A 22,842-nucleotide genomic window follows, 5' to 3' on the forward strand; every position below is an offset into this window, starting at 1 on the left:
GTTAGTGCTTCATCTACACGATATAGCCCTGAATTTTCCAATGCCTATCTCTTTGCAAAAGAGAGATATCGGCAAGGAAAAGCTGTATTGTACCTTTGCATTTTTCTCCCAAACGAAGGACACTAGAATGAAAATTTTAAAGCCTCCTGTTAGTGCTTCATCTACACGTTATAGCCCTGAATTTTCCAATGCCTATTTCTTTGCAAAAGAGAGATATCGGCAAGGAAAAGCTGTATTGTACCTTTGCATTTTTCTCCCAAACGAAAGACACTAGAATGAAAATTTTAAAGCCTACTGTTAGTGCTTCATCTACACGTTATAGCCCTGAATTTTCCAATGCCTAGCTCTTTGCAAAAGAGAGATATCGGCAAGGAAAAGCTGTATTGTACCTTTGCATTTTTCTCCCAAACGAAAGACACTAGAATGAAAATTTTAAAGCCTCCTGTTAGTGCTTCATCTACACGTTATAGCCCTGAATTTTCCAATGCCTATCTCTTTGCAAAAGAGAGATATCGGCAAGGAAAAGCTGTATTGTACCTTTGCTTTTTTCTCCCAAACGAAAGACACTAGAATGAAAATTTTAAAGCCTCCTATTAGTGCTTCATCTACACGTTATAGCCCTGAATTTTCCAATGCCTATCTCTTTGCAAAAGAGAGATATCGGCAAGGAAAAGCTGCATTGTACTTTTGCATTTTTCTCCCAAACGAAAGACACTAGAATGAAAATTTTAAAGCCTCCTGTTAGTGCTTCATCTACACGTTATAGCCCTGAATTTTCCAATGCCTAGCTCTTTGCAAAAGAGAGATATTGGCAAGGAAAAGCTGTATTGTACCTTTGCATTTTTCTCCCAAACGAAAGACACTAGAATGAAAATTTAAAAGCCTCCTGTTAGTGCTTCATGTACGCGGTATAGCCCTGAATTTTCCAATGCCTAGCTCTTTGCAAAAGAGAGATATCGGCAAGGAAAAGCTGTATTGTACCTTTGCATTTTTCTCCCAAACGAAAGACACTAGAATGAAAATTTTAAAGCCTCCTGTTAGTGCTTCATCTACACGTTATAGCCCTGAATTTTCCAATGCCTATCTCTTTGCAAAAGAGAGATATCGGCAAGGAAATGCTGTATTGTACCTTTGCATTTTTCTCCCAAACGAAAGACACTAGAATGAAAATTTTAAAGCCTCCTGTTAGTGCTTCATCTACACGTTATAGCCCTGCATTTTCCAATGCCTATCTCTTTGCAAAAGAGAGATATCGGCAAGGAAAAGCTGCATTGTACTTTTGCATTTTTCTCCCAAACGAAAGACACTAGAATGAAAATTTTAAAGCCTCCTGTTAGTGCTTCATCTACACGTTATTGCCCTGAATTTTCCAATGCCTAGCTCTTTGCAAAAGAGAGATATTGGCAAGGAAAAGCTGTATTGTACCTTTGCATTTTTCTCCCAAACGAAAGACACTAGAATGAAAATTTTAAAGCCTCCTGTTAGTGCTTCATCTACACGTTATAGCCCTGAATTTTCCAATGCCTATCTCTTTGCAAAAGAGAGATATCGGCAAGGAAAAACTGTATTGTACCTTTGCATTTTTCTCCCAAACGAAAGACACTAGAATGAAAATTTTAAAGCCTCCTGTTAGTGCTTCATCTACACGTTATAGCCCTGAATTTTCCAATGCCTATCTCTTTGCAAAAGAGAGATATCGGCAAGGAAAAGCTGTATTGTACCTTTGCATTTTTCTCCCAAACGAAGGACACTAGAATGAAAATTTTAAAGCCTCCTATTAGTGCTTCATCTACACGTTATAGCCCTGAATTTTCCAATGCCTATCTCTTTGCAAAAGAGAGATATCGGCAAGGAAAAGCTGTATTGTACCTTTGCATTTTTCTCCCAAACGAAGTACACTAGAATGAAAATGTTAAAGCCTCCTGTTAGTGCTTCATCTACACGTTATAGCCCTGAATTTTCCAATGCCTATCTCTTTGCAAAAGAGAGATATCGGCAAGGAAAAGCTGTTTTGTACCTTTGCATTTTTCTCCCAAACGAAAGACACTAGAATGAAAATTTTAAAGCCTCCTGTTAGTGCTTCATCTACACGTTATAGCCCTGCATTTTCCAATGCCTATCTCTTTGCAAAAGAGAGATATCGGCAAGGAAAAGCTGCATTGTACTTTTGCATTTTTCTCCCAAACGAAAGACACTAGAATGAAAATTTTAAAGCCTCCTGTTAGTGCTTCATCTACACGTTATAGCCCTGAATTTTCCAATGCCTAGCTCTTTGCAAAAGAGAGATATTGGCAAGGAAAAGCTGTATTGTTCCTTTGCATTTTTCTCCCAAACGAAAGACACTAGAATGAAAATTTTAAAGCCTACTGTTAGTGCTTCATCTACACGTTATAGCCCTGAATTTTCCAATGCCTAGCTCTTTGCAAAAGAGAGATATCGGCAAGGAAAAGCTGTATTGTACCTTTGCATTTTTCTCCCAAACGAAAGACACTAGAATGAAAATTTTAAAGCCTCCTGTTAGTGCTTCATCTACACGTTATAGCCCTGAATTTTCCAATGCCTATCTCTTTGCAAAAGAGAGATATCGGCAAGGAAAAGCTGTATTGTACCTTTGCTTTTTTCTCCCAAACGAAAGACACTAGAATGAAAATTTTAAAGCCTCCTATTAGTGCTTCATCTACACGTTATAGCCCTGAATTTTCCAATGCCTATCTCTTTGCAAAAGAGAGATATCGGCAAGGAAAAGCTGCATTGTACTTTTGCATTTTTCTCCCAAACGAAAGACACTAGAATGAAAATTTTAAAGCCTCCTGTTAGTGCTTCATCTACACGTTATAGCCCTGAATTTTCCAATGCCTAGCTCTTTGCAAAAGAGAGATATTGGCAAGGAAAAGCTGTATTGTACCTTTGCATTTTTCTCCCAAACGAAAGACACTAGAATGAAAATTTAAAAGCCTCCTGTTAGTGCTTCATCTACACGGTATAGCCCTGAATTTTCCAATGCCTAGCTCTTTGCAAAAGAGAGATATCGGCAAGGAAAAGCTGTATTGTACCTTTGCATTTTTCTCCCAAACGAAAGACACTAGAATGCAAACTACAGGTAGTGCTGCAGGGCCCACACCCTTTTACTTGCCTTACAGAGCAGCTCTGGAGCTGTTACAGTGCCCAGCTGCTGCAAGAAATCAGCTTGAATGCTTCAGGGGATGGGGCATGGCCAACATGAGCCCCACACCAAAGGAGGGGGGAGGTGTTTAATGCGAACTAGGGGTCATCCAAGCACTGCAAAAGGCCGCCATGCCCTGCATGCCCCTTTTCTCTTTTCATATGCAGATGAGGGTTCCAGTCAACTTTGGCCCACTGCTTGGATAACATCACCGTATGCAAATCCGTCTGCTGCAGACCTTCCCCCAGGAGTGCTTGTACTAGTTGTTGCATATGGTTTGATATTTGATGGTGCTTCAGTATTAGGCAGCCTTCCGCCCTCCCATGTTCATCTGAAAAGATGTGGTCTCCCTGCAGTTGTTGTCCCCAGATGAGAGTTCACTTGTGCTGCCTCAGTTGAATCTCCTTTACTTGACAGAGATGTGCCTGAGCAGCTGCCCTCACCAGCCCTATCCCAAATCATACTTATTTTGCATAGGAGATACCATGGTCATGAAGATTGTTCTCCAAGGGTGAGGTTCATTCATTGCATTCTGGGTATGCTGACCCCTGTGATTTTCCCAAATGTGGGAAACTCGACTGCATTATTTGTGGTAGTGGGGGACTGTGTTTGTGCTTTCCTCTGGTCAGCTCTGGTAAAAGTCAGATTTCTTTGTCTCAGATCTTCCTCTAGCCTTGTTCTTCTTTCGAGAGTTCCCTTGTGCTGCCTCAGTTGGATCTCTTTCACTTGACAGGGGGGTGCCCGAACAGCGACCCTCCCCAGCTCTAGCCCAACTCCTACTTACCTGCCAGGTGAGATACTATGATCATGAAGGTGCTTCTCCCAGGGCAAGGCTCACCCATTGCACTCTGGGTGTGCTGCCCCTGCGATTTCCCCAAATGTGGGAAACTTGACTGCATAATTTGTGTTTCCCCTGGTCGGCTCTCGTATAATTTAGATCTCTTTGTCTCAGGTCTCTCTCCAGCCTAGTTTGCTGTCTGTTTCCACTTCTCTTTTCTTCAACCGCTCCCTTCTATACCCTTGTGCACTATCCTGACTTCTCCTCCCGTCTGCTTACTTTGTGCCTTCCAATGCACAATGCAAACTACAGGTAGTGCTGCAGGGCCCACACCCTTTTACTTGCCTTACAGAGCAGCTCTGGAGCTGTTACAGTGCCCAGCTGCTGCAAGAAATCAGCTTGAATGCTTCAGGGGATGGGGCATGGCCAACATGAGCCCCACACCAAAGGAGGGTGGAGGTGTTTAATGCGAACTAGGGGTCATCCAAGCACCGCAAAAGGCCGCCATGCCCTGCACGCCCCTTTTCTCTTTTCATATGCAGATGAGGGTTGAAGCCAACTTTGACCCACTGCTTGGATGACATCACCGTATGCAAATCCGTCTTCTGCAGAACTTCCCCCAGGAATGCTTGCACTAGTTGTTGCATTTGGTTTGTTGTTTGGGGGTGCTTCAGTATTAGGCAGCCTTCTGCCCTCCCATGTTCATCTGAAAATATGTGTTCTCCCTGCAGTTGTTGTCCCCAGATGAGAGTTCCCTTGTGCTGCCTCAGTAGAATCTCCTTTACTTGACAGAGATGTGCATGAGCAGCGGCCCTCCCCAGCCCTATTCCAAATCATACTTATTTTGCATAGGAGATACCATGGTCATGAAGATTGTTCTCCCAGGGTGAGGTTCATTCATTGCATTTTGGGTATGCTGACCCCTGTGATTTCCCCAAATGTGGGAAACTTGACTGCATTATTTGTGGTAGTGGGGGACTGTGTTTGTGCTTTCCTCTGGTCAGCTCTGGTAAAAGTCAGATTTCTTTGTCTCAGATTTTCCTCTAGCCTTGTTCTTCTTTCGAGAGTTCCATTGTGCTGCCTCAGTTGGATCTCCTTCACTTGACAGGGGGGTACCCGAGCAGCGACCCTCCCCAGCTCTAGCCCAACTCCTACTTACCTGCCAGGTGAGATACTATGATCATGAAGGTGCTTCTCCCAGGGCAAGGCTCACCCATTGCACTCTGGGTGTGCTGCCCCTGCGATTTCCCCAAATGTGGGAAACTTGACTGCATAATTTGTGTTTCCCCTGGTCGGCTCTCGTATAATTCAGATCTATTTGTCTCAGGTCTCTCTCCAGCCTAGTTTGCTGTCTGTTTCCACTTCTCTTTTCTTCAGCCGCTCCCTTCTATACCCTTGTGCACTATCCTGACTTCTCCTCCCGTCTGCTTACTTTGTGCCTTCCAATGCACAATGCAAACTACAGGTAGTGCTGCAGGGCCCACACCCTTTTACTTGCCTTACAGAGCAGCTCTGGAGCTGTTACAGTGCCCAGCTGCTGCGAGAAATCAGCTTGAATGCTTCAGGGGATGGGGCATGGCCAACATGAGCCCCACACCAAAGGAGGGGGGAGGTGTTTAATGCGAACTAGGGGTCATCCAAGCACTGCAAAAGGCCGCCATGCCCTGCATGCCCCTTTTCTCTTTTCATATGCAGATGAGGGTTCCAGTCAACTTTGGCCCACTGCTTGGATAACATCACCGTATGCAAATCCGTCTGCTGCAGACCTTCCCCCAGGAGTGCTTGTACTAGTTGTTGCATATGGTTTGATATTTGATGGTGCTTCAGTATTAGGCAGCCTTCCGCCCTCCCATGTTCATCTGAAAAGATGTGGTCTCCCTGCAGTTGTTGTCCCCAGATGAGAGTTCACTTGTGCTGCCTCAGTTGAATCTCCTTTACTTGACAGAGATGTGCCTGAGCAGCTGCCCTCACCAGCCCTATCCCAAATCATACTTATTTTGCATAGGAGATACCATGGTCATGAAGATTGTTCTCCCAGGGTGAGGTTCATTCATTGCATTCTGGGTATGCTGACCCCTGTGATTTTCCCAAATGTGGGAAACTCGACTGCATTATTTGTGGTAGTGGGGGACTGTGTTTGTGCTTTCCTCTGGTCAGCTCTGGTAAAAGTCAGATTTCTTTGTCTCAGATCTTCCTCTAGCCTTGTTCTTCTTTCGAGAGTTCCCTGGTGCTGCCTCAGTTGGATCTCCTTCACTTCACAGGGGGGAACCCGAGCAGCGACCCTCCCCAGCTCTAGCCCAACTCCTACTTACCTGCCAGGTGAGATACTATGATCATGAAGGTGCTTCTCCCAGGGCAAGGCTCAACCATTGCACTCTGGGTGTGCTGCTCCTGCAATTTCCCCAAATGTGGGAAACTTGACTGCATAATTTGTGTTTCCCCTCGTCGGCTCTCGTATAATTCAGATCTCTTTGTCTCAGGTCTCTCTCCAGCCTAGTTTGCTGTCTGTTTCCACTTCTCTTTTCTTCAGCCGCTCCCTTCTATACCCTTGTGCACTATCCTGACTTCTCCTCCCGTCTGCTTACTTTGTGCCTTCCAATGCACAATGCAAACTACAGGTAGTGCTGCAGGGCCCACACCCTTTTACTTGCCTTACAGAGCAGCTCTGGAGCTGTTACAGTGCCCAGCTGCTGCAAGAAATCAGCTTGAATGCTTCAGGGGCTGGGGCATAGCCAACATGAGCCCCACACCAAAGGAGGGTGGAGGTGTTTAATGCAAACTAGGGGTCAGCCAAGCGCCGCAAAAGGCCACCATGCCCTGCACGCCCCTTTTCTCTTTTCATATGCAGACGAGGGTTGAAGCCAACTTTGACCCACTGCTTGGATGACATCACCATATGCAAATCCATCTGCGGCAGGCCTTCCCCCAGGAATGCTTGCACTAGTTGTTGCATTTGGTTTGTTGTTTGGGGGTGCTTCAGTATTAGGCAGCCTTCTGCCCTCCCATGTTCATCTGAAAATATATGTTCTCCCTGCAGTTGTTGTCCCAAGATGAGAGTTCCCTTGTGCTGCCTCAGTTGAATCTCCTTTACTTGACAGAGATGTGCCTGAGCAGCGGCCCTCCCCAGCTCTATCCCAAATCATACTTATTTTGCATAGGAGATACCATGGTCATGAAGATTATTCTCCCAGGGTGAGGTTCATTCATTGCATTATGGGTATGCTGACCCCTGTGATTTCCCCAAATGTGGGAAACTCGACTGCTTTATTTGTGGTAGTGGGGGACTGTGTTTGTGTTTTCCTCTGGTCAGCTCTGGTAAAAGTCAGATTTCTTTGTTCAGATCTTCCTCTAGCCTTGTTCTTCTTTTGAGAGTTCCCTTGTGCTGCCTCAGTTGGATCTCCTTCACTTGACAGGGGGGTGCCCAAGCAGAGACCCTCCCCAGCTCTAGCCCAACTCCTACTTACCTGCCAGGTGAGATACTATGATCATGAAGGTGCTTCTCCCAGGGCAAGGCTCACCCATTGCACTCTGGGTGTGCTGCCCCTGCGATTTCCCCAAATGTGGGAAACTTGACTGCATAATTTGTGTTTCCCCTGGTCGGCTCTCGTGTAATTCAGATCTCTTTGTCTCAGGTCTCTCTCCAACCTAGTTTGCTGTCTGTTTCCACTTCTCTTTTCTTCAGCCGCTCCCTTCTATACCCTTGTGCACTATCCTGACTTCTCCTCCCGTCTGCTTACTTTGTGCCTTCCAATGCACAATGCAAACTACAGGTAGTGCTGCAGGGCCCACACCCTTTTACTTGCCTTACAGAGCAGCTCTGGAGATGTTACAGTGCCCAGCTGCTGCAAGAAATCAGCTTGAATGCTTCAGGGGATGGGGCATGGCCAACATGAGCCCCACACCAAAGGAGGGTGGAGGTGTTTAATGCGAACTAGGGGTCATCCAAGCACCGCAAAAGGCCGCCATGCCCTGCACGCTCCTTTTCTCTTTTCATATGCAGATGAGGGTTGAAGCCAACTTTGACCCACTGCTTGGATGACATCACCGAATGCAAATCCGTCTTCTGCAGAACTTCCCCCAGGAATGCTTGCACTAGTTGTTGCATTTGGTTTGTTGTTTGGGGGTGCTTCAGTATTAGGCAGCCTTCTGCCCTCCCATGTTCATCTGAAAATATGTGTTCTCCCTGCAGTTGTTGTCCCCAGATGAGAGTTCCCTTGTGCTGCCTCAGTTGAATCTCCTTTACTTGACAGAGATGTGCATGAGCAGCGGCCCTCCCCAGCCCTATTCCAAATCATACTTATTTTGCATAGGAGATACCATGGTCATGAAGATTGTTCTCCCAGGGTGAGGTTCATTCATTGCATTTTGGGTATGCTGACCCCTGTGATTTCCCCAAATGTGGGAAACTTGACTGCATTATTTGTGGTAGTGGGGGACTGTGTTTGTGCTTTCCTCTGGTCAGCTCTGGTAAAAGTCAGATTTCTTTGTCTCAGATTTTCCTCTAGCCTTGTTCTTCTTTCGAGAGTTCCCTTGTGCTGCCTCAGTTGGATCTCCTTCAGTTTACAGGGGGGTACCCGAGCAGCGATCCTCCCCAGCTCTAGCCCAACTCCTACTTACCTGCCAGGTGAGATACTATGATCATGAAGGTGCTTCTCCCAGGGCAAGGCTCACCCATTGCACTCTAGGTGTGCTGCTCCTGCGATTTCCCCAAATGTGGGAAACTTGACTGCATAATTTGTGTTTCCCCTGGTCGGCTCTCGTATAATTCAGATCTCTTTGTCTCAGGTCTCTCTCCAGCCTAGTTTGCTGTCTGTTTCCACTTCTCTTTTCTTGAGCCGCTCCCTTCTATGCCCTTGCGCACTATCCTGACTTCTCCTCCTGTCTGCTTACTTTGTGCCTTCCAACGCACAATGCGAACTACAGGTAGTGCTGCAGGGCCCACACCCTTTTACTTGCCTTACAGAGCAGCTCTGGAGCTGTTACAGTGCCCAGCTGCTGCAAGAAATCAGCTTGAATGCTTCAGGGGCTGGGGCATAGCCAACATGAGCCCCACACCAAAGGAGGGTGGAGGTGTTTAATGCAAACTAGGGGTCAGCCAAGTGCCGCAAAAGGCCACCATGCCCTGCACGCCCCTTTTCTCTTTTCATATGCAGACGAGGGTTGAAGCCAACTTTGACCCACTGCTTGGATGACATCACCATATGCAAATCCATCTGCGGCAGGCCTTCCCCCAGGAATGCTTGCACTAGTTGTTGCATTTGGTTTGTTGTTTGGGGGTGCTTCAGTATTAGGCAGCTTTCTGCCCTCCCATGTTCATCTGAAAATATATGTTCTCCCTGCAGTTGTTGTCCCCAGATGAGAGTTCCCTTGTGCTGCCTCAGTTGAATCTCCTTTACTTGACAGAGATGTGCATGAGCAGCGGCCCTCCCCAGCCCTATTCCAAATCATACTTATTTTGCATAGGAGATACCATGGTCATGAAGATTTTTCTCCCAGGGTGAGGTTCATTCATTGCATTTTGGGTATGCTGACCCCTGTGATTTCCCCAAATGTGGGAAACTCAACTGCATTATTTGTGGTAGTGGGGGACTGTGTTTGTGCTTTCCTCTGGTCAGCTCTAGTAAAAGTCAGATTTCTTTGTCTCACATTTTCCTCTAGCCTTGTTCTTCTTTCGAGAGTTCCCTTGTGCTGCCTTTGTTGGATCTCCTTCACTTTACAGGGGGGTACCCGAGCAGCGACCCTCCCCAGCTCTAGCCCAACTCCTACTTACCTGCCAGGTGAGATACTATGATCATTAAGGTGCTTCTCCCAGGGCAAGGCTCACCCATTGTACTCTGGGTGTGCTGCTCCTGCGATTTCCCCAAATGTGGGAAACTTGACTGCATAATTTGTGTTTCCCCTCGTCGGCTCTCGTATAATTCAGATCTCTTTGTCTCAGGTCTCTCTCCAGCCTAGTTTGCTGTCTGTTTCCACTTCTCTTTTCTTCAGCCGCTCCCTTCTATACCCTTGTGCACTATCCTGACTTCTCCTCCCGTCTGCTTACTTTGTGCCTTCCAATGCACAATGCAAACTACAGGTAGTGCTGCAGGGCCCACACCCTTTTACTTGCCTTACAGAGCAGCTCTGGAGCTGTTACAGTGCCCAGCTGCTGCAAGAAATCAGCTTGAATGCTTCAGGGGCTGGGGCATAGCCAACATCATCCCCACACCGAAGGAGGGTGGAGGTGTTTAATGCAAACTAGGGGTCAGTCAAGCGCCGCAAAAGGCCACCATGCCCTGCACGCCCCTTTTCTGTTTTCATATGCAGATGAGGGTTGAAGCCAACTTTGACCCACTGCTTGGATGACATCACCATATGCAAATCCATCTGCGGCAGGCCTTCCCCCAGGAATGCTTGCACTAGTTGTTGCATTTGGTTTGTTGTTTGGGGGTGCTTCAGTATTAGGCAGCCTTCTGCTGCACCCTGCTTTGGTGTGGGGCTCATGTTGGCCATGCCCCATCCCCTGAAGCTTTCAAGCAGATTTCTTGCAGCAGCTGGGCACTGTAACAGCTCAAGAGCTGCTCTGTAAGGCAAGTAAAAGGGTGTGGGCCCTGCAGCACTACCTGTAGTTTGCATTGTGCATTGGAAGGCACAAAGTAAGCAGACGGGAGGAGAAGTCAGGATAGTGCACAAGGGTATAGAAGGGAGCGGCTGAAGAAAAGAGAAGTGGAAACAGACAGCAAACTAGGCTGGAGAGAGATCTGAGACAAAGAGATCTGAATTATACGATAGCCGACCAGGGGAAACACAAATTATGCAGTCAAGTTTCCCACATTTGGGGAAATCGCAGGGGCAGCACACCCAGAGTGCAATGGGTGAGCCTTGCCCTGGGAGAAGCACCTTCATGATCATAGTATCTCACCTGGCAGGTAAGTATGAGTTGGGCTAGAGCTGGGGAGGGTCGCTGCTCGGGCACCCCCCTGTTAAGTGAAGGAGATCCAACTGAGGCAGCACAAGGGAACTCTCAAAAGAAGAACAAGGCTAGAGGAAGATCTGAAACAAAGAAATCTGACTTTTACCAGAGCTGACCAGAAGAAAACACAAACACAGTCCCCCACTACCACAAATAAAGCAGTCGAGGTGAGGTTCATTCATTGCATTTTGGGTATGCTGACCCCTGTGATTTCCCCAAATGTGGGAAACTCGACTGCTTTATTTGTGGTAGTGGGGGACTGTGTTTGTGTTTTCTTCTGGTCAGCTCTGGTAAAAGTCAGATTTCTTTGTTTCAGATCTTCCTCTAGCCTTGTTCTTCTTTTGAGAGTTCCCTTGTGCTGCCTCAGTTGGATCTCCTTCACTTAACAGGGGGGTGCCCGAGCAGCGACCCTCCCCAGCTCTAGCCCAACTCCTACTTACCTGCCAGGTGAGATACTATGATCATGAAGGTGCTTCTCCCAGGGCAAGGCTCACCCATTGCACTCTGGGTGTGCAGCCCCTGCGATTTCCCCAAATGTGGGAAACTTGACTGCATAATTTGTGTTTCCCCTGGTCGGCTCTCGTATAATTCAGATCTCTTTGTCTCAGATCTCTCTCCAGCCTAGTTTGCTGTCTGTTTCCACTTCTCTTTTCTTCAGCCGCTCCCTTCTATACCCTTGTGCACTATCCTGACTTCTCCTCCCGTCTGCTTACTTTGTGCCTTCCAATGCACAATGCAAACTACAGGTAGTGCTGCAGGGCCCACACCCTTTTACTTGCCTTACAGAGCAGCTCTGGAGCTGTTACAGTGCCCAGCTGCTGCAAGAAATCTGCTTGAATGCTTCAGGGGATGGGACATGGCCAACATGAGCCCCACACCAAAGGAGGGTGGAGCAGAAGGCTGACTAATACTGAAGCACCCCCAAACAACAAACCAAATGCAACAACTAGTGCAAGCATTCCTGGGGGAAGGCCTGCCGCAGATGGATTTGCATATGGTGATGTCATCCAAGCAGTGGGTCAAAGTTGGCTTCAACCCTCGTCTGCATATGAAAACAGAAAAGGGGCGTGCAGGGCATGGTGGCCTTTTGCGGCGCTTGACCGACCCCTAGTTTGCATTAAACACCTCCACCCTCCTTCGGTGTGGGGCTCATGTTGGCTATGCCCCAGCCCCTGAAGCATTCAAGCTGATTTCTTGCAGCAGCTGGGCACTTTAACAGCTCCAGAGCTGCTCTGTAAGGCAAGTAAAAGGGTGTGGGCCCTGCAGCACTACCTGTAGTTTGCATTGTGCATTGGAAGGCACAAAGTAAGCAGACGGGAGGAGAAGTCAGGATAGTGCACAAGGGTATAGAAGGGAGCGGCTGAAGAAAAGAGAAGTGGAAACAGACAGCAAACTAGGCTGGAGAGAGACCTGAGACAAAGAGATCTGAATTATACGAGAGCCGACCAGGGGAAACACAAATTATGCAGTCAAGTTTCCCACATTTGGGGAAATCGCAGGAGCAGCACACCCAGAGTGCAATGGGTGAGCCTTGCCCTGGGAGAAGCACCTTCATGATCATAGTATCTCACCTGGCAGGTAAGTAGGAGTTGGGCTAGAGCTGGGGAGGGTCGCTGCTCGGGTACCCCCCTGTCAAGTGAAGGAGATCCAACTGAGGCAGCACAAGGGAACTCTCGAAAGAAGAACAAGGCAAGAGGAAAATCTGAGACAAAGAAATCTGACTTTTACCAGAGCTGACCAGAGGAAAGCACAAACACAGTCCCCCACTACCACAAATAATGCAGTTGAGTTTCCCACATTTGGGGAAATCACAGGGGTCAGCATACCCAAAATGCAATGAATGAACCTCACCCTGGGAGAACAATCTTCATGACCATGGTATCTCCTATGCAAAATAAGTATGATTTGGAATAGGGCTGGGGAGGGCCGCTGCTCATGCACATCTCTGTCAAGTAAAGGAGATTTAACTGAGGCAGCACAAGGGAACTCTCATCTGGGGACAACAACTGCAGGGAGAACACATATTTTCAGATGAACATGGGAGGGCAGAAGGCTGCCTAATACTGAAGCACCCCCAAACAACAAACCAAATGCAACAACTAGTGCAAGCATTCCTGGGGGAAGTTCTGCAGAAGACGGATTTGCATACGGTGATGTCATACAAGCAGTGGGTCAAAGTTGGCTTCAACCCTCATCTGCATATGAAAAGAGAAAAGGGGCGTGCAGGGCATGGCGGCCTTTTGCGGTGCTTGGATGACCCCTAGTTCGCATTAAACACCTCCACCCTCCTTTGGTGTGGGGCTCATGTTGGCCATGCCCCATCCCCTGAAGCATTCAAGCAGATTTCTTGCAGCAGCTGGGCACTGTAACAGCTCCAGAGCTGCTCTGTAAGGCAAGTAAAAGGGTGTGGGCCCTGCAGCACTACCTGTAGTTTGCATTGTGCATTGGAAGGCACAAAGTAAGCAGACGGGAGGAGAAGTCAGGATAGTGCACAAGGGTATAGAAGGGAGCGGCTGAAGAAAAGAGAAGTGGAAACAGACAGCAAACTAGGCTGGAGAGAGACCTGAGACAAAGAGATCTGAATTATACGAGAGCCGACCAGGGGAAACACAAATTATGCAGTCAAGTTTCCCACATTTGGGGAAATCGCAGGGGCAGCACACCCAGAGTGCAATGGGTGAGCCTTGCCCTGGGAGAAGCACCTTCATGATCATAGTATCTCACCTGGCAGGTAAGTAGGAGTTGGGCTAGAGCTGGGGAGGGTCTCTGCTCGGGCACCCCCCTGTCAAGTGAAGGAGATCCAACTGAGGCAGCACAAGGGAACTCTCGAAAGAAGAACAAGGCTAGAGGAAGATCTGAGACAAAGAAATCTGACTTTTACCAGAGCTGACCAGAGGAAAGCACAAACACAGTCCCCCACTACCACAAATAAAGCAGTCGAGTTTCCCACATTTGGGGAAATCACAGGGGTCAGCATACCCAGAATGCAATGAATGAACCTCACCCTGGGAGAATAATCTTCATGACCATGGTATCTCCTATGCAAATTAAGTATGATTTGGGATAGAGCTGGGGAGGGCCGCTGCTCAGGCACATCTCTGTCAAGTTAAGGAGATTCAACTGAGGCAGCACAAGGGAACTCTCATCTAGGGACAACAACTGCAGGGAGAACACATATTTTCAGATGAACATGGGAGGGCAGACGGCTGCCTAATACTGAAGCACCCCCAAACAACAAACCAAATGCAACAACTAGTGCAAGCATTCCTGGGGGAAGGCCTGCCGCAGATGGATTTGCATATGGTGATGTCATCCAAGCAGTGGGTCAAAGTTGGCTTCAACCCTCGTCTGCATATGAAAACAGAAAAGGGGCGTGCAGGGCATGGTGGCCTTTTGCTGCGCTTGTCTGACCCCTAGTTTGCATTAAACACCTCCACCCTTCTTCGGTGTGGGGCTCATGTTGGCTATGCCCCAGCCCCTGAAGCATTCAAGCTGATTTCTTGCAGCAGCTTGGCACTGCAACAGCTCCAGAGCTGCTCTGTAAGGCAAGTAAAAGGGTGTGGGCCCTGCAGCACTACCTGTAGTTTGCATTGTGCATTGGAAGGCACAAAGTAAGCAGACGGGAGGAGAAGTCAGGATAGTGCACAAGGGTATAGAAGGGAGCGGCTGAAGAAAAGAGAAGTGGAAACAGACAGCAAACTAGGCTGGAGAGAGACCTGAGACAAAGAGATCTGAATTATACGAGAGCCGACCAGGGGAAACACAAATTATGCAGTCAAGTTTCCCACATTTGGGGAAATCGCAGGAGCAGCACACCCAGAGTACAATGGGTGAGCCTTGCCCTGGGAGAAGCACCTTCATGATCATAGTATCTCACCTGGCAGGTAAGTAGGAGTTGGGCTAGAGCTGGGGAGGGTCGCTGCTCGGGTACCCCCCTGTAAAGTGAAGGAGATCCAACTGAGGCAGCACAAGGGAACTCTCGAAAGAAGAACAAGGCTAAAGGAAAATCTGAGACAAAGAAATCTGACTTTTACCAGAGCTGACCAGAGGAAAGCACAAACACAGTCTCCCACTACCACAAATAATGCAGTCAAGTTTCCCACATTTGGGGAAATCACAGGGGTCAGCATACCCAAAATGCAATGAATGAACCTCACCCTGGGAGAAAAATCTTCATGACCATGGTATCTCCTATGCAAAATAAGTATGATTTGGAATAGGGCTGGGGAGGGCCGCTGCTCATGCACATCTCTGTCAAGTAAAGGAGATTCAACTGAGGCAGCACAAGGGAACTCTCATCTTGGGACAACAACTGCAGGGAGAACATATATTTTCAGATGAACATGGGAGGGCAGAAGGCTGCCTAATACTGAAGCACCCCCAAACAACAAACCAAATGCAACAACTAGTGCAAGCATTCCTGGGGGAAGGCCTGCCGCAGATGGATTTGCATATGGTGATGTCATCCAAGCAGTGGGTCAAAGTTGGCTTCAACCCTCGTCTGCATATGAAAAGAGAAAAGGGGCGTGCAGGGCATGGTGGCCTTTTGCGGCGCTTGGCTGACCCCTAGTTTGCATTAAACACCTCCACCCTCCTTTGGTGTGGGGCTCATGTTGGCTATGCCCCAGCCCCTGAAGCATTCAAGCTGATTTCTTGCAGCAGCTGGGCACTGTAACAGCTCCAGAGCTGCTCTGTAAGGCAAGTAAAAGGGTCTGGGCCCTGCAGCACTACCTGTAGATCGCATTGTGCGTTGGAAGGCACAAAGTAAGCAGACAGGAGGAGAAGTCAGGATAGTGCGCAAGGGCATAGAAGGGAGCGGCTCAAGAAAAGAGAAGTGGAAACAGACAGCAAACTAGGCTGGAGAGAGACCTGAGACAAAGAGATCTGAATTATACGAGAGCCGACCAGGGGAAACACAAATTATGCAGTCAAGTTTCCCACATTTGGGGAAATCGCAGGGGCAGCACACCCAGAGTGCAATGGGTGAGCCTTGCCCTGGGAGAAGCACCTTCATGATCATAGTATCTCACCTGGCAGGTAAGTAGGAGTTGGGCTAGAGCTGGGGAGGGTCGCTGTTCGGGCACCCCCCTGTCAAGTGAAAGAGATCCAACTGAGGCAGCACAAGGGAACTCTCGAAAGAAGAACAAGGCTAGAGGAAGATCTGAGACAAAGAAATCTGACTTTTTCCAGAGCTGACCAGAGGAAAGCACAAACACAGTCCCCCACTACCACAAATAATGCAGTCGAGTTTCCCACATTTGGGGAAATCACAGGGGTCAGCATACCCAGAATGCAATGAATGAACCTCACCTTGGGAGAACAATCTTCATGACCATGGTATCGCCTATGCAAAATAAGTATGATTTGGGATAGGGCTGGGGAGGGCCGCTGCTCAGGCACATCTCTGTCAAGTAAAGGAGATTCAACTGAGGCAGCACAAGGGAACTCTCATCTGGGGACAACAACTGCAGGGAGAACACATATTTTCAGATGAACATGTGAGGGCAGAAGGCTGCCTAATACTGAAGCACCCCCAAACAACAAACCAAATGCAACAACTAGTGCAAGCATTCCTGGGGGAAGGCCTGCAGCAGATGGATTTGCATATGGTGATGTCATCCAAGCAGTGGGTCAAAGTTGGCTTCAACCCTCGTCTGCATATGAAAAGAGAAAAGGGGCGTGCAGGGCATGGCGGCCTTTTGCAGCGCTTGGATGACCCCTAGTTCGCATTACACACCTCCACCCTCCTTCGGTGTGGGGCTCATGTTGGCTATGCCCCAGCCCCTGAAGCATTCAAGCTGATTTCTTGCAGCAGCTGGGCACTGTAACTGCTCCAGAGCTACTCTGTAAGGCAAGTAAAAGGGTGTGGGCCCTGCAGCACTACCTGTAGTTCGCATTGTGCGTTGGAAGGCACGAAGTAAGCAGACGGGAGAAGTCAGGATAGTGCGCAAGGGCATAGAAGGGAGCGGCTCAAGAAAAGAGAAGTGGAAACAGACAGCAAACTAGGCTGGAGAGAGACCTGAGACAAAGAGATCTGAATTATACGAGAGCCGACGAGGGGAAACACAAATTATGCAGTCACGTTTCCCACATTTGGGGAAATCGCAGGAGCAGCACACCCAGAGTGCAATGGTTGAGCCTTGCCCTGGGAGAAGCACCTTCATGATCATAGTATCTCACCTGGCAGGTAAGTAGGAGTTGGGCAAGAGCTGGGGAGGGTCGCTGCTCGGGTTCCCCCCTGTGAAGTGAAGGAGATCCAACTGAGGCAGCACCAGGGAACTCTCGAAAGAAGAACAAGGCTAGAGGAAGATCTGAGACAAAGAAATCTGACTTTTACCAGAGCTGACCAGAGGAAAGCACAAACACAGTCTCCCACTACCACAAATAATGCAGTCAAGTTTCCCACATTTGGGGAAATCACAGGGGTCAGCATACCCAAAATGCAATGAATGAACCTCACCCTGGGAGAAAAATCTTCATGACCATGGTATCTCCTATGCAAAATAAGTATGATTTGGAATAGGGCTGGGGAGGGCCGCTGCTCATGCACATCTCTGTCAAGTAAAGGAGATTCAACTGAGGCAGCACAAGGGAACTCTCATCTTGGGACAACAACTGCAGGGAGAACATATATTTTCAGATGAACATGGGAGGGCAGAGGACTGCCTAATACTGAAGCACCCCCAAACAACAAACCAAATGCAACAACTAGTGCAAGCATTCCTGGGGGAAGGCCTGCCGCAGATGGATTTGCATATGGTGATGTCATCCAAGCAGTGGGTCAAAGTTGGCTTCAACCCTCGTCTGCATATGAAAAGAGAAAAGGGGCGTGCAGGGCATGGTGGCCTTTTGCGGCGCTTGGCTGACCCCTAGTTTGCATTAAACACCTCCACCCTCCTTTGGTGTGGGGCTCATGTTGGCTATGCCCCAGCCCCTGAAGCATTCAAGCTGATTTCTTGCAGCAGCTGGGCACTGTAACAGCTCCAGAGCTGCTCTGTAAGGCAAGTAAAAGGGTGTGGGCCCTGCAGCACTACCTGTAGTTCGCATTGTGCGTTGGAAGGCACAAAGTAAGCAGACAGGAGGAGAAGTCAGGATAGTGCGCAAGGGCATAGAAGTAAGCGGCTCAAGAAAAGAGAAGTGGAAACAGACAGCAAACTAGGCTGGAGAGAGACCTGAGACAAAGAGATCTGAATTATACGAGAGCCGACCAGGGGAAACACAAATTATACAGTCAAGTTTCCCACATTTGGGGAAATCGCAGGAGCAGCACACCCAGAGTGCAATGGGTTAGCCTTGCCCTGGGAGAAGCACCTTCATGATCATAGTATCTCACCTGGCAGGTAAGTAGGAGTTGGGCTAGAGCTGGGGAGGGTCGCTGCTAGGGTACCCCCCTGTAAAGTGAAGGAGATCCAATTAAGGCAGCACAAGGGAACTCTCGAAAGAAGAACAAGGCTAGAGGAAAATCTGAGACAAAGAAATCTGACTTTTACCAGAGCTGACCAGAGGAAAGCACAAACACAGTCCCCCACTACCACAAATAATGCAGTTGAGTTTCCCACATTTGGGGAAATCACAGGGGTCAGCATACCCAAAATGCAATGAATGAACCTCACCCTGGGAGAAAAATCTTCATGACCATGGTATCTCCTATGCAAAATAAGTATGATTTGGAATAGGGCTGGGGAGGGCCGCTGCTCATGCACATCTCTGTCAAGTAAAGGAGATTTAACTGAGGCAGCACAAGGGAACTCTCATCTGGGGACAACAACTGCAGGGAGAACACATATTTTCAGATGAACATGGGAGGGCAGAAGGCTGCCTAATACTGAAGCACCCCCAAACAACAAACCAAATGCAACAACTAGTGCAAGCATTCCTGGGGGAAGTTCTGCAGAAGACGGATTTGCATACGGTGATGTCATCCAAGCAGTGGGTCAAAGTTGGCTTCAACCCTCATCTGCATATGAAAAGAGAAAAGGGGCGTGCAGGGCATGGCGGCCTTTTGCGGTGCTTGGATGACCCCTAGTTCGCATTAAACACCTCCACCCTCCTTTGGTGTGGGGCTCATGTTGGCCATGCCCCATCCCCTGGAGCATTCAAGCTGATTTCTTGCAGCAGCTGGGCACTGTAACAGCTCCAGAGCTGCTCTGTAAGGCAAGTAAAAGGGTGTGGGCCCTGCAGCACTACCTGTAGTTTGCATTGTGCATTGGAAGGCACAAAGTAAGCAGACGGGAGGAGAAGTCAGGATAGTGCACAAGGGTATAGAAGGGAGCGGCTGAAGAAAAGAGAAGTGGAAACAGACAGCAAACTAGGCTGGAGAGAGACCTGAGACAAAGAGATCTGAATTATACGAGAGCCGACCAAGGGAAACACAAATTATGCAGTCAAGTTTCCCACATTTGGGGAAATCGCAGGGGCAGCACACCCAGAGTGCAATGGGTGAGCCTTGCCCTGGGAGAAGCACCTTCATGATCATAGTATCTCACCTGGCAGGTAAGTAGGAGTTGGGCTAGAGCTGGGGAGGGTCGCTGTTCGGGCACCCCCCTGTCAAGTGAAAGAGATCCAACTGAGGCAGCACAAGGGAACTCTCGAAAGAAGAACAAGGCTAGAGGAAGATCTGAGACAAAGAAATCTGACTTTTTCCAGAGCTGGCCAGAGGAAAGCACAAACACAGTCCCCCACTACCACAAATAATGCAGTCGAGTTTCCCACATTTGGGGAAATCACAGGGGTCAGCATACCCAGAATGCAATGAATGAACCTCACCCTGGGAGAACAATCTTCATGACCATGGTATCGCCTATGCAAAATAAGTATGATTTGGGATAGGGCTGGGGAGGGCCGCTGCTCAGGCACATCTCTGTCAAGTAAAGGAGTTTCAACTGAGGCAGCACAAGGGAACTCTCATCTGGGGACAACAACTGCAGGGAGAACACATATTTTCAGATGAACATGTGAGGGCAGAAGGCTGCCTAATACTGAAGCACCCCCAAACAACAAACCAAATGCAACAACTAGTGCAAGCATTCCTGGGGGAAGGCCTGCAGCAGATGGATTTGCATATGGTGATGTCATCCAAGCAGTGGGTCAAAGTTGGCTTCAACCCTCGTCTGCATATGAAAAGAGAAAAGGGGCGTGCAGGGCATGGCGGCCTTTTGCAGCGCTTGGATGACCCCTAGTTTGCATTACACACCTCCTCCCTCCTTCGGTGTGGGGCTCATGTTGGCTATGCCCCAGCCCCTGAAGCATTAAAGCTGATTTCTTGCAGCAGCTGGGCACTGTAACTGCTCCAGAGCTACTCTGTAAGGCAAGTAAAAGGGTGTGGGCCCTGCAGCACTACCTGTAGTTCGCATTGTGCGTTGGAAGGCACGAAGTAAGCAGACGGGAGAAGTCAGGATAGTGCGCAAGGGCATAGAAGGGAGCGGCTCAAGAAAAGAGAAGTGGAAACAGACAGCAAACTAGGCTGGAGAGAGACCTGAGACAAAGAGATCTGAATTATACGAGAGCCGACGAGGGGAAACACAAATTATGCAGTCAAGTTTCCCACATTTGGGGAAATCGCAGGAGCAGCACACCCAGAGTGCAATGGTTGAGCCTTGCCCTGGGAGAAGCACCTTCATGATCATAGTATCTCACCTGGCAGGTAAGTAGGAGTTGGGCTAGAGCTGGGGAGGGTCGCTGCTCGGGTTCCCCCCTGTGAAGTGAAGGAGATCCAACTGAAGCAGCACCAGGGAACTCTCGAAAGAAGAACAAGGCTAGAGGAAGATCTGAGACAAAGAAATCTGACTTTTACCAGAGCTGACCAGAGGAAAGCACAAACACAGTCCCCCACTACCACAAATAATGCAGTCGAGTTTCCCACATTTGGGAAAATCACAGGGGTCAGCATACCCAGAATGCAATGAATGAACCTAACCCTGGGAGAACAATCTTCATGACCATGGTATCTCCTATGCAAAATAAGTATGATTTGGGATAGGGCTGGTGAGGGCCGCTGCTCAGGCACATCTCTGTCAAGTAAAGGAGATTCAACTGAGGCAGCACAAGGGAACTCTCATCTGGGGACAACAACTGCAGGGAGACCACATCTTTTCAGATGAACATGGGAGGGCGGAAGGCTGCCTAATACTGAAGCACCATCAAATATCAAACCATGGCCCTCGTTCCGAGTTGATAACTCGCAAGGCGATTTTAGCAGAGTTACACACGCTAAGCCGCCGCCTACTGGGAGTGAATCTTAGCTTCTTAAAATTGCGACCGATGTATTCGCAATATTGCGATTACAAACTACTTAGCAGTTTCAGAGTAGCTTCAGACTTACTCTGCATCTGCGATCAGTTCAGTGCTTGTCGTTCCTGGTTTGACGTCACAAACACTCCCAGAGTTCGCCCAGACACTCCCCCGTTTCTCCGGCCACTCCTGCGTTTTTTCCGGAAACTGTAGCGTTTTTTCCCACACGCCCATAAAACGGCCTGTTTCCGCCCAGTAACACCCATTTCCTGTCAATCACATTACGATCGCCGGAGCGAAGAAAAATCCGTGAGTAAAAATACTTTCTTCATTGTAAAATTACTTGGCGCAGTCGCAGTGCGAATATTGCGCATGCGTACTAAGCAGAATTTCACTGCGATGCGATGAAATTTACAGAGCGAACAACTCGGAATGAGGGCCCATATGCAACAACTAGTACAAGCACTCCTGGGGGAAGGTCTGCAGCAGACGGATTTGCATACGGTGATGTAAATCCAAGCAGTGGGCCAAAGTTGACTGGAACCCTCATCTGCATATGAAAAGAGAAAAGGGGCATGCAGGGCATGGCGGCCTTTTGCAGTGCTTGGATGACCCCTAGTTCGCATTAAACACCCCCACCCTCCTTTGGTGTGGGGCTCATGTTGGCCATGCCCCATCCCGTGATGCATTCAAGCTGATTTCTTGCAGCAGCTGGGCACTGTAACAGCTCCAGAGCTGTTCTGTAAGGCAAGTAAAAGTGTGTGGGCCCTGCAGCACCACCTGTTGTTCGCATTGTGCGTTGGAAGGCACAAATTAAGCAGACGGGAGGAGAAGTCAGGATAGTGCGCAAGGGCATTCTTTTCTCTTAGTCCGGGGGCAAGGCTTCAAAATGGGGTCTGCAACGGAGGAGACACAGGGGGCGTGGTCACAGCAGCTTTTCTCTACAGTCTGCACCAGCAGGAGCCTACACCATTTTTTATGATCACGCTGAACTGCAGTGCGACTGCAATTACAGCATGGTCAAGAAGGGAGGCATCATGCTGGGTGGCCATGCCCTGTCACTGTGCAGGAGCCAGCACCGCTCACACACTAGTCCCCGGGTGCAGCCCCCAACCCCCGGGACACCCGGAGCAACAAAATGTAGATTCAGGCCACCAGGCCACGCCCCTACCTATGAAACCATGCCTCCTTTTTACCATTGCGCTGTTTATCTGCGCGCACTGCATTACAATCTCCCTCGCCACCTCTCTGGGTGTCACCAGTGATAGTGACACCTCTGCCATGCTTGTAGCAGCTGGTCCTAAGATCTACGCCTCAAGCCCTGAGTGTTTGCCCTTGTGACTTGTTGATCATCATAGCGAAGCAGATGCTTACAGAAAACTGCAGGGGCTTAGATTGAAAATAAAAACAATTGATGGGTATAAGGTAGAGAGGAGTGGGTTCGGTTCTCCGAGAACCGAATTCCCCACGAACTCCACGTGGTTTACATTGGTCCGAGGCAGGCTCGGTTGTTCCTGCCTGACTCGGAAAACCTGAACAAGGGAAAATGTCATCATCCCGCTGTCAGATTCTCGTGAGATTCGGATTCCATATAAAGAGCTGCGCGTTGCTGCCATTTTTACTCGTGCATTGAAGAGAGAGCGGAGAGGACGTGGCTATGTTCTCTCAGTGGAAATCTCAATATCAGTGCTCAGTATCAGTGGTTACTTATTGCTGCTC

At 48.6% G+C, this 22,842-nt stretch overlaps 25 non-coding genes and 5 pseudogenes across 25 annotated transcripts; 13 read left to right on the forward strand and 17 right to left on the reverse strand.

Annotated features, from left to right (window-relative positions):
* The first annotated feature begins 3,623 nt into the window (after positions 1-3,623).
* On the forward strand, positions 3,624-3,787 carry LOC135049012 (U1 spliceosomal RNA). Its single transcript, XR_010240786.1, has one exon. It is a non-coding gene; the product is annotated as a U1 spliceosomal RNA (small nuclear RNA).
* A 152-nt stretch (positions 3,788-3,939) lies between these two features.
* Positions 3,940-4,081, forward strand: LOC135048944 (U1 spliceosomal RNA; annotated as a pseudogene).
* A 695-nt stretch (positions 4,082-4,776) lies between these two features.
* On the forward strand, positions 4,777-4,940 carry LOC135049013 (U1 spliceosomal RNA). The gene has a single exon (XR_010240787.1). It is a non-coding gene; the product is annotated as a U1 spliceosomal RNA (small nuclear RNA).
* A 152-nt stretch (positions 4,941-5,092) lies between these two features.
* LOC135048932 (U1 spliceosomal RNA) lies at positions 5,093-5,255 on the forward strand. Its single transcript, XR_010240722.1, has one exon. It is a non-coding gene; the product is annotated as a U1 spliceosomal RNA (small nuclear RNA).
* Positions 5,256-5,929: 674 nt separating this feature from the next.
* LOC135048940 (U1 spliceosomal RNA) lies at positions 5,930-6,093 on the forward strand. Its single transcript, XR_010240730.1, has one exon. It is a non-coding gene; the product is annotated as a U1 spliceosomal RNA (small nuclear RNA).
* Positions 6,094-6,245: 152 nt separating this feature from the next.
* LOC135048958 (U1 spliceosomal RNA) lies at positions 6,246-6,381 on the forward strand (annotated as a pseudogene).
* Positions 6,382-7,082: 701 nt separating this feature from the next.
* Positions 7,083-7,246, forward strand: LOC135048889 (U1 spliceosomal RNA). Its single transcript, XR_010240681.1, has one exon. It is a non-coding gene; the product is annotated as a U1 spliceosomal RNA (small nuclear RNA).
* Positions 7,247-7,397: 151 nt separating this feature from the next.
* LOC135048911 (U1 spliceosomal RNA) lies at positions 7,398-7,560 on the forward strand. The gene has a single exon (XR_010240702.1). It is a non-coding gene; the product is annotated as a U1 spliceosomal RNA (small nuclear RNA).
* A 674-nt stretch (positions 7,561-8,234) lies between these two features.
* On the forward strand, positions 8,235-8,398 carry LOC135049015 (U1 spliceosomal RNA). Its single transcript, XR_010240788.1, has one exon. It is a non-coding gene; the product is annotated as a U1 spliceosomal RNA (small nuclear RNA).
* Positions 8,399-8,550: 152 nt separating this feature from the next.
* Positions 8,551-8,713, forward strand: LOC135048975 (U1 spliceosomal RNA). Its single transcript, XR_010240755.1, has one exon. It is a non-coding gene; the product is annotated as a U1 spliceosomal RNA (small nuclear RNA).
* Positions 8,714-9,387: 674 nt separating this feature from the next.
* Positions 9,388-9,551, forward strand: LOC135049005 (U1 spliceosomal RNA). The gene has a single exon (XR_010240779.1). It is a non-coding gene; the product is annotated as a U1 spliceosomal RNA (small nuclear RNA).
* Positions 9,552-9,703: 152 nt separating this feature from the next.
* Positions 9,704-9,839, forward strand: LOC135048972 (U1 spliceosomal RNA; annotated as a pseudogene).
* An 855-nt stretch (positions 9,840-10,694) lies between these two features.
* LOC135048914 (U1 spliceosomal RNA) lies at positions 10,695-10,857 on the reverse strand. Its single transcript, XR_010240705.1, has one exon. It is a non-coding gene; the product is annotated as a U1 spliceosomal RNA (small nuclear RNA).
* Positions 10,858-11,325: 468 nt separating this feature from the next.
* On the forward strand, positions 11,326-11,488 carry LOC135048945 (U1 spliceosomal RNA). The gene has a single exon (XR_010240734.1). It is a non-coding gene; the product is annotated as a U1 spliceosomal RNA (small nuclear RNA).
* An 828-nt stretch (positions 11,489-12,316) lies between these two features.
* On the reverse strand, positions 12,317-12,479 carry LOC135048941 (U1 spliceosomal RNA). The gene has a single exon (XR_010240731.1). It is a non-coding gene; the product is annotated as a U1 spliceosomal RNA (small nuclear RNA).
* Positions 12,480-12,631: 152 nt separating this feature from the next.
* Positions 12,632-12,795, reverse strand: LOC135048998 (U1 spliceosomal RNA). The gene has a single exon (XR_010240772.1). It is a non-coding gene; the product is annotated as a U1 spliceosomal RNA (small nuclear RNA).
* Positions 12,796-13,469: 674 nt separating this feature from the next.
* Positions 13,470-13,632, reverse strand: LOC135048916 (U1 spliceosomal RNA). The gene has a single exon (XR_010240707.1). It is a non-coding gene; the product is annotated as a U1 spliceosomal RNA (small nuclear RNA).
* Positions 13,633-13,784: 152 nt separating this feature from the next.
* On the reverse strand, positions 13,785-13,948 carry LOC135049034 (U1 spliceosomal RNA). The gene has a single exon (XR_010240806.1). It is a non-coding gene; the product is annotated as a U1 spliceosomal RNA (small nuclear RNA).
* A 674-nt stretch (positions 13,949-14,622) lies between these two features.
* Positions 14,623-14,785, reverse strand: LOC135048946 (U1 spliceosomal RNA). Its single transcript, XR_010240735.1, has one exon. It is a non-coding gene; the product is annotated as a U1 spliceosomal RNA (small nuclear RNA).
* Positions 14,786-14,937: 152 nt separating this feature from the next.
* LOC135048897 (U1 spliceosomal RNA) lies at positions 14,938-15,101 on the reverse strand. Its single transcript, XR_010240689.1, has one exon. It is a non-coding gene; the product is annotated as a U1 spliceosomal RNA (small nuclear RNA).
* Positions 15,102-15,775: 674 nt separating this feature from the next.
* LOC135048918 (U1 spliceosomal RNA) lies at positions 15,776-15,938 on the reverse strand. Its single transcript, XR_010240709.1, has one exon. It is a non-coding gene; the product is annotated as a U1 spliceosomal RNA (small nuclear RNA).
* Positions 15,939-16,090: 152 nt separating this feature from the next.
* Positions 16,091-16,254, reverse strand: LOC135048892 (U1 spliceosomal RNA). Its single transcript, XR_010240684.1, has one exon. It is a non-coding gene; the product is annotated as a U1 spliceosomal RNA (small nuclear RNA).
* Positions 16,255-16,952: 698 nt separating this feature from the next.
* Positions 16,953-17,088, reverse strand: LOC135048981 (U1 spliceosomal RNA; annotated as a pseudogene).
* Positions 17,089-17,240: 152 nt separating this feature from the next.
* Positions 17,241-17,404, reverse strand: LOC135048898 (U1 spliceosomal RNA). Its single transcript, XR_010240690.1, has one exon. It is a non-coding gene; the product is annotated as a U1 spliceosomal RNA (small nuclear RNA).
* Positions 17,405-18,078: 674 nt separating this feature from the next.
* LOC135048960 (U1 spliceosomal RNA) lies at positions 18,079-18,241 on the reverse strand. The gene has a single exon (XR_010240746.1). It is a non-coding gene; the product is annotated as a U1 spliceosomal RNA (small nuclear RNA).
* Positions 18,242-18,393: 152 nt separating this feature from the next.
* On the reverse strand, positions 18,394-18,557 carry LOC135049006 (U1 spliceosomal RNA). The gene has a single exon (XR_010240780.1). It is a non-coding gene; the product is annotated as a U1 spliceosomal RNA (small nuclear RNA).
* Positions 18,558-19,231: 674 nt separating this feature from the next.
* LOC135048942 (U1 spliceosomal RNA) lies at positions 19,232-19,394 on the reverse strand. Its single transcript, XR_010240732.1, has one exon. It is a non-coding gene; the product is annotated as a U1 spliceosomal RNA (small nuclear RNA).
* A 152-nt stretch (positions 19,395-19,546) lies between these two features.
* On the reverse strand, positions 19,547-19,710 carry LOC135049029 (U1 spliceosomal RNA). Its single transcript, XR_010240802.1, has one exon. It is a non-coding gene; the product is annotated as a U1 spliceosomal RNA (small nuclear RNA).
* A 698-nt stretch (positions 19,711-20,408) lies between these two features.
* LOC135048967 (U1 spliceosomal RNA) lies at positions 20,409-20,544 on the reverse strand (annotated as a pseudogene).
* Positions 20,545-20,696: 152 nt separating this feature from the next.
* Positions 20,697-20,860, reverse strand: LOC135049028 (U1 spliceosomal RNA). The gene has a single exon (XR_010240801.1). It is a non-coding gene; the product is annotated as a U1 spliceosomal RNA (small nuclear RNA).
* Positions 20,861-22,842: the final 1,982 nt, after the last annotated feature.

The sequence above is a fragment of the Pseudophryne corroboree genome, unplaced genomic scaffold (assembly GCF_028390025.1).
Source record: "Pseudophryne corroboree isolate aPseCor3 unplaced genomic scaffold, aPseCor3.hap2 scaffold_984, whole genome shotgun sequence".
NCBI classification, from domain to species: Eukaryota; Metazoa; Chordata; class Amphibia; order Anura; family Myobatrachidae; genus Pseudophryne; species Pseudophryne corroboree.